Genomic DNA, 8,428 nt, shown 5'->3' on the forward strand with positions numbered 1-8,428 from the left:
ACGTCTCATCCGAAGGACGGTGCTTTTTGTATTTTTGAGAGAAAAATGTTTATGCGTGGTTTTTAAAAAAGCAACATTTTTAAGTCACTGCTGTAAGTCCACAAAAACCATACTAAACATGTTTTAACAAGACTTTTCTAAACAGAATCTAGTAGTCTAGAGCTGGGCTCACCTGAGTCGCCTGATTTGCCGGGCTCACCTGAGTCGCCTGATTTGCCGGGCTCACCTGAGTCGCCTGATTCGCCGGGCTCACCTGAGTCGCCTGATTCGCCGGGCTCACCTGAGTCGGGGTGTTAGGACCCACACAGACCGCAGGGTGAGCACCCCCTTACTGGTCTCACTATCACCACTACCAGCAGCAACCTGGTTTTCCCAGATGGTCTCCCATCCAAGTACTGACCAGGCTCAACCCTGCTTAGCTTCAGTGGGCAAGCTGTCTTGGGCTACAGGGTGATATGGCTGCTGGCTAGCCTTTTATTCCCGAATACCCCCTCTTTGTCCTTAGCATTCTGCCATAACTATAGGGAGATTATATATCCCAACCCACCATAATACTCTACGGCATCTCCATACCACCATACATCTATCCTTTAATGCTGTCATCTGCAAGGTCACAGGGTATAAGAGGGTGCAAAAGTTGTTACTGGGGCGGTACCTTTTAAAAAGTACACTACAAAAATACTTGAATTTCTGTCTAAACCCTGTAAATCTACATTCTGCTATCTAATATCCTGTCACTGAATATGTAGACAAGAGGGGGGACTTAAGGCTTAAAAGATAGGGATTATGCATGGAGGGGGTTGATCTGCTGACTTCTCGTAATTGAAAGACCCTGCATGGGTCAGACCCTGTTTAGAGACCATTTGCATTGCTCTTTACACTACAGGGGACTATCAAAGACCTTGTCCCAGATCTACTTCACCTCTCTCTTCTTTAGCCTGCAGGAGATCCCAGGGCTAACAGCCATTTATTTAGTGTGATTGATCAGGGTATGCACTGATCAATATCTCATAGCTTGCCCTCTGCTGAATATTAAACAAATAAAAGGGCCTCTTCCTGCGGGCCACAGTGTTTGTCTGCTGATAGAGGCCCTAAACACCATACCTTAACCTGGGATTTGAATATTTTACATTAAGAAAAGGTTGTGGTTGGGGGGGGGCAATCAAAGAAGTGGGCATGAAAATGTGTAAAAGTGAACCAGCATGTGTGTGGCCCCTGTGTGGCATGCGCCCCATTCATTTCTAGTGGCATGGTAGGCTACTGGAGATCTATTAACTAGGTTAATTGCATTTGGATCTACACCCTAGAGTGGTCAACTATGTAATTTCACTAATTCATCCTGGTGAGAGGTTGACCTTAAGAAATGTAATTATGCCCACCTGAGTAACACAGGGGCCCCAGAGTCCCACTAAGCACTCACTAAAGAACAGCCAATCATTAGCAAAAACACTGTTTGCCTTTGGTGTAGTCAATATGTGGCACACATAAACATCTGTTTGCATTAATCTAAAGAGCAACACACTGAAATAATCTCGGGACATCAACAATCGGCCCTCACTGTGATTATTTTACCACGTACAGAAACAAAGGTGCATTTGTGCCGTTTTATGATGTAAATATAGGCTATTAGTTATGCATGACTAGCACTTCTGCCATAAAGTGCTCCACAATAACTTTGCATAAACACAAATTATTTGTGCATTTTAATAGATCGGCCCATAATTATGCATGACTTTATACTTTCGTAAATGACATAAAATATGGAGGGTCAGAAGGTGCCTGTTAGAATGACTTCTCCATTTAATTTTTTGACAGCGTAATACATAGTTTAAAATCTGATGTATGTGAATGTGTGTAAGAAAACCGTTCTGATGAAATCCCACTGAAATTCCCCCGAGGCGTACACTAGTTTAGACTAAATTACAAGAGAATTTATTGCTATAACTTAAATGAAGTTATTAAATGTAAGTTCGGGAGGAGTATGCGTGGTCTACTGTAATCAAATTATTAAATTGATGCAAAGCACTCCTGTTCTACCTGATTTTCCTGTCAGTTCTTTCGACACCCCCATCCACTTCTTTGATATTTTTGTCCATGTAATCATTATTAGTTGTCCAGTGGGGGCAAATCGGAGCTTGAGTAGAGTATTCTCCCCAGTACTTCTATAGAGGAAAGCAAGCCAAAACAGTTAACAACGTATGCTAAGATTATTTGACTACACAGACACATACAATTGTAGTTCCTTTAAAATAATTACAGTAAGTTTTTAAATGTAGATGATGTTCTAATTTTAATATTTTTAACATTTAATTATTAAAACTACGGCAAACATAACCACTTTTGTAAATGCTCTTAAGAGGGAGTCTAATTTTGAAGCAATCAACCCTAAGCATTGCACCATTTGACTTCAAATCATGAAGGTTATTGGGAAAAGATGTGCGGTTATAAAGATTAGACTAGTTGTTTTTGAATTGTCATTGAAGGAAGGTCTACGCCATATGTAGAGAATATCATACAGCTTGCGGTGAGTTATTTTGTTTAAGGCTATATCCACACGAAGCCGGTGCATTCCCTATCCGATCATTTTTTTTTCCTTGCTCTAAAAAAATAATCCGTAAACACGAAACCACTGAAACCGACTGAAAGCGGTGTAGTATATATGCCGGACCAGTATGGGGCGCTGTAATTCTGGCACAGATATACACTATACACGGAGAAGAAGACTTTGAGCATGCGCATAGCCAACGTATGGTGTTGTCCATTATCGCTTGTTGGTCACCACAATTGCATAGACGCAATAGATTTTGCTGTAATAAAGCTAGTAGGCTTTAGTAGCTTCTGTAGCACGAACACAATCACGTAATCCGCCGTTATTGTTGTTGCTGTTACGTGGGACGCTTCCGACACGTGATGTGATGACGTTTTCGCTTCACAAAATATACGGATTGGCTGTACAGACGAAACCGCAAGGGTGTCGGTTTCAGATTTATCCACTTTAGGACCAGGTTTCAAAAAATAGCGGTTTCACTCTCTGAAATCGCCGGATCCGTGTGGATGAAACGCCAATACGATAACAAATTTATGCGTATACAGTGATTCGCGTCTCCGTGTGGACAGCCCCTAATAGTAATCAACACTCCAGATCGTCCTAGCAACCACCTACCAACAGCCAGCAAAAAAACAGCCAGAATGCTACTAAAACTTAAAACCCTTTTCAAAATTGAACGGCAGGCTCACACTACAGTATTTTAAAAAATCCTTGCCAACAAAATTTGGTTACAGCATACACGTACACTGTAAAAAACAATTAATGAAATGTTGGACATGCACAATTATACAAGTTAAACCAATATTCTTGTTTGGGCTTACTTGAGAAGATGTGTTATTTTAAATCTACATAAATCAGTTTTTTTTAAAGCATTAAATGAATGGTTATTTTCATATCCAGTCAACATTCAGAATGGCTTGTGTTGACTGAACTAATTAAGACAAATCTGGTTGATATGTGGACTTATGACATCTATGTTTCCTGACAGCAAAATGCTCATAATATTACTGTTATTTAGTCACAAAATGTAATTATAAGAGTTGTTCAGGCGTGAATGTATGTGCTTAAAGTTTAAATATGCGGTCGGTTAATAAAGATAGCGTCTATTTAAAAATGTGCTCGGACACTTTTGGAGATGAGCTCCAGAGGATCAAAGAGGGCTCAAGCTCCCACACCCCACCCAACCCAGCCTGCATTCTCACCAGGAATGTTTAAAACTGGGGTAATTTCTTTAAACATCAAAAATCATATATTAAATTCAATGCTATTTATATAGCGCTTTTTTCAATAGTTAAATTGTTCAAAAGCAAATTTACATTATTAAAAACTGAAGAAAACACAGAAAAATCACAGGACAACAAAAGTAGCAAAGTACAGCGGCTAATATTAAACTTTAATAGTGAGCAGAGTAATAATGTCACGTATAGAAAAGAGTTAAGCTAATGTCAGCTGACTCCCAAGTGGTTGAAAACCGTGTCCGAAAAAAGTAATTGGGAAAAAAAACCTTAAGAGAGAGCCAGACCTAGCTGATCCTATAAAAGATTTACAGTATATTAAATACTATATTGTAAAATTTTATGGGATAAAAAATGTAATTAAAAGTTAGCAGACACAAGCCGAAAGTATACTAGGGACGTATGCGTGCCGTCCGCATAACGTCATTTTCGTCATCAGGAGGGTCCGCGGTCGGCCGCGCGGACCGTCCGCGTGCAGCCCAAAATTTGAGACCGCGCAGACAGTGCGCCTACAGTCCGCATACAACAGCGTATGCGCGTGAAAATATTTAGACAGGACACTCCACTACAAACAATTATACAAAGGAAATAGACAGCATTTGCACACACACTATCGTTTTTCTTCTTTAACTTTTACTTCTTACAAGAACAGAAAGCTGTGGAGCATGTTTGTTACCATAATGTTTGATTCCTGTTCTTTGTTGTCTAGTTGTTTGTTCTAAACTGTGTTTGCATGGTGGATCGGAATAAGAAATAATTTGTATTGTGTATAGTGTCGAACACGTCTGTCAACGTGTAGCCGCAGGGAGTATACTTGAAAAGCTATACCTTTAGGTGATCTAGTAAAAAAAAATACTATATGGGGCGGTTTCCCAGACAGGTCTTAAACCTAGTCCCAGACTAAGGCCTAGTCCTGGCTTAAAATAATCCCGGTCCGGAAAACCGCCCCTAAATGAAGTAATATTTTATAAGAAAAAAATAGAAATTAAAGGGGACCGGTCGGTGGTCGCTGGGCAGATATCGGCTGGGCATCACGTTGAAGGCCAGTAGATCAGTGGTGTGATGAGTTTCAAGGCAACAGGAACTGGGTCTGTTAGTCTCAGTGTCAGTGAATGTTTTGTTAAAGATATTGTCTTTAGTTTAGACTTAAAGGCTTTCTAAGCGAATCTGTGTGACGTCACTTCTTGTTGACGTTTGAAGTGTTTTCAAACAAAATGGAGCATAGCTAACTCCCCTCCCCCACCCTTCCGTGCTTTCTAAATAAGTCATTTACCTGGCCAACCCCCACTCCCAAATTCTTCTTGTCATTTATTGGCTGGAACACTTTGTTATGTTTCGTAGTGGTAGGTTTGACCATAGATATGTATAATGGCTAGATGTCTCACCCGCGCTGCTGGCCAATTGAGTGGAACGTCCGCATTTGGCGGCCATCTTACCACAGGGCGTTTTAATTGTTCAGGTACTTTTAATTGACCATAACATGTTTAATTTTCTACTGATTTTCAAACGGTTTGGTTTGTTATAAATGTAAAAGATGTACCTATGACACTTCATACTAAAATAAAAAAAATCATGAAACATGTTAAAGCATCCAGAATTATAGCAACGTTAATAACGTTTGTAAGAAACCCAGTGTTTCCGCTATATGCATTCAACCGTGGCGGCCCGCCACGCCTAAAACATCCCCGCCACGCCTGCGGTTGTGGATAGAAGGGATACAGCAAACGAAATCTCGCCGGATGAGGACTGTTTAATCCTAATCCTTCACCCAAACCCACCTCTAAACACAACATTTCACAGGATTGTAGGATGTATGTGTATCTTATGTAGCCAGAGCCGCTGTTTTCATCCTAAAAATCCTACCTCCAAATCTAATCCTAAACTTTTTGGCATTTTCTGTATCCCTTCTAGACAAAGTGAGACTGTTTCATCTGTTTTCAGACGAAACAACAGGGTCGGGGTACCCGATGGTGAAACTTCTAATATTTGATGTAACGGGTGTAATAATATTAACGTGTTATATGCGTTGTAGATCCAGGTCGGGACTCAATATGCGAGCGTGAACTGCGGGTCTAACATCCAAGAACAGAATTCGACTCGATTCCGACAGGTAACAGTTTTTAAATGTCCCCGTGCTTATTTGTGTTTAAGACCTGTCTGCGAAGAGCATAAAGGTTTCTATAACTGCGCGATTTGCGGTGTGACCGGGTCGGGCTCTTTATGTCAAACAGCCCGGGTGTGGAATAAATTGCTGCAGATGTCGGGTGTTCTGTCAATCACAGCGGTTCGGATTATCAGACAGTACTGTGCGTGACTTTGCAACAGCTCTGTAACGCTAAACCCGAGCACGAACTTGCACATTACATTAAAACTACAATGAAAGATCCGTATGAAGCTATAAAACTTACTTATTTTTTAAGAAAATACAGTTTAGATCAAACATAGAAAAGCAATATGCTATAAATATAAGGAAAAGTAAATGACAGCATGAAAATGTTAAAAAACACATGTTAGTTTACTGTAGCCTATTTTCTACATTAAAAAAAAAAAATGTACATTTATAATCATCATGGGCGCCCCCTGCCGCCACAGCTGGAAAAAATCCTAGAGGAAACACTGAAACCGTTTGAAAATTGTTAGAAAATTGAGCAAAATTATGGTCATTTAAAAGTACTGCACCATTAAACTCAATGCTACGAGTGAGCGAGCGCTCTGTGGTAAGATAGCCACCAGGTGATGACGTTTGAGACTCCGCCGTAAGACATTTAGCCTTTTTACAAATCTATGGGTTTGACCACTTTGTTTTTGTTGCAGTATGTGAAGCCAGCGCTGTCTACAGAGACTGCGTTTTTTTACAGTGTGTTCAGGGGACAGGCCGCTAGCAGATAGTGAGGAGATGTTTACTGTATGAAACAAAAAAAATGTTTTATTGCTTAAAACGCGTGAATTCGCTTAAAGCACCTTTAAAATGGCTGAGCTGAACATAAGAACTGATCAAGGTTCAGGACATAATTTTCTTTCGGATTCTCGAGAGGGGAAGCAATATGATTTGCACCGGAAAACCCCACATTTCTTCATTGTAACAGTACATTTTCTTTGTAATTGTGATTAATATTATGGTTAATAAAGTAAAAATTAAAAAGTAAAGCAGAGACAAGAATCTTGTTTTTCTTTTTGTTAATTGTCAGCACAGAGTCAACAAAACTGATATTTATCATAATGTTTTGATATTGTTACTATATAAAATACAAACAGTATTTTATTACCGTAAAAAAATCTCACCCACATACTGTACCATCTACACAATTAGAGTAACATTTTTTAATATCCATTTGTAAGTGCATCCATCTATCATAAAAGGTGTATTTGGCCTTATACAACGGGGCTGTTGAATGCTTTATTCTGATTGGTTGAGAGATGTTCCATGGGTGTTGATTATTTTTCAATAACCGCACACCTAACCTTTAAAATGTCTTAAAAATAGGCACCAGAGCAATATTTTTTGTAACCGTGGTCCTTTGAATTATTCGAATATAATGCCCACCCGCGGTGTAACGGCACTCCACGAATAACCACCTTGGGTGTGGATTTTTTTTAATAATTCAACGGCAGGTCTTCAATTATTCCTTACTTAATGTGGTTTTGCACAGAATGAAACATGTATGACATACAAAGACATTATTACTATCATGTCAAATTCACCCCCTCACACATTCATTATTAGTATCGTTTATTTAGTTTTAATCATTATTTAGCCAATGAATAGTACTCAAAAGACAAAAGTAGGGAGGCAAAAAGAGAAAAAAAATCATTGTGGCTTATAAAGCAAAATATTTGCAGAATAATTTTACACATATGATAATATTGATAATTGTGATATTTTTTACATCAATATTGTTACTTACACCCCTAACTCCTCATTTTATCTTTCTATATAGGCAATATTAAAAGAAACATCTGTGACAAAGTTCAGTGCTACATAACAGAGAACACAATTAAATCTACTGAGCTATTAAAGAGTAACCTCATAGCAATACAATTTTCTGGTTTCTCACACTGCTTGACCCATTCAGATCTTCCAGTCATGCCCAAACCATTCCCAAGTTCACATGCAGGTCACTAAAACCCACCTCAAACCTAAAACATCAAATGGCAGAGGCACCCTGGGACAATAGTGCAATGTGTCGTTGTAGGAAGTGAAAGAATGCAGCTCTCCCAAAACAGCCATTAAAGGAAAAGCAGATGAATCACTTGGTCCTCACAATGTAAATCAACACCGCTTATTTACAAAGAAGGGTTTTAAATGTTATGTGTTTAAACCCACCCCACTTACAATTAAGTGCCTGTAAGCACTTTGTGACACAAGAACACATCGATCGAGAGGAAGGAATTTAGAGATGAATCACAGACAGCCTTCTCAGTTTGGGCACACATACATAAAAACATTTATTTCATCCACAAGGCAATTTAAAAAAAAACTGTTTTAATTGCATACAATAAATATGAGCCTATTTTTACCTATATGAGCCTAGTATTTGCAAGCAAGGGGTCACATTTATGGTGTATTTTGTAAAAAAACCACAGCTGGCCATCTGGGTACAAACTCCCAATAAATAAAGCAGCGAGTTCAGGACCATTTTATATT

General features: G+C 39.1%; 1 pseudogene; it reads right to left on the reverse strand.

Moving 5' to 3' along the window:
* Window positions 1-350: 350 nt before the first annotated feature.
* On the reverse strand, window positions 351-467 carry LOC135758590 (5S ribosomal RNA; annotated as a pseudogene).
* Between the last annotated feature and the right edge of the window lie 7,961 nt (window positions 468-8,428).

Source organism: Paramisgurnus dabryanus, chromosome 15 (genome assembly GCF_030506205.2).
Source record: "Paramisgurnus dabryanus chromosome 15, PD_genome_1.1, whole genome shotgun sequence".
Taxonomy (NCBI): Eukaryota; Metazoa; Chordata; class Actinopteri; order Cypriniformes; family Cobitidae; genus Paramisgurnus; species Paramisgurnus dabryanus.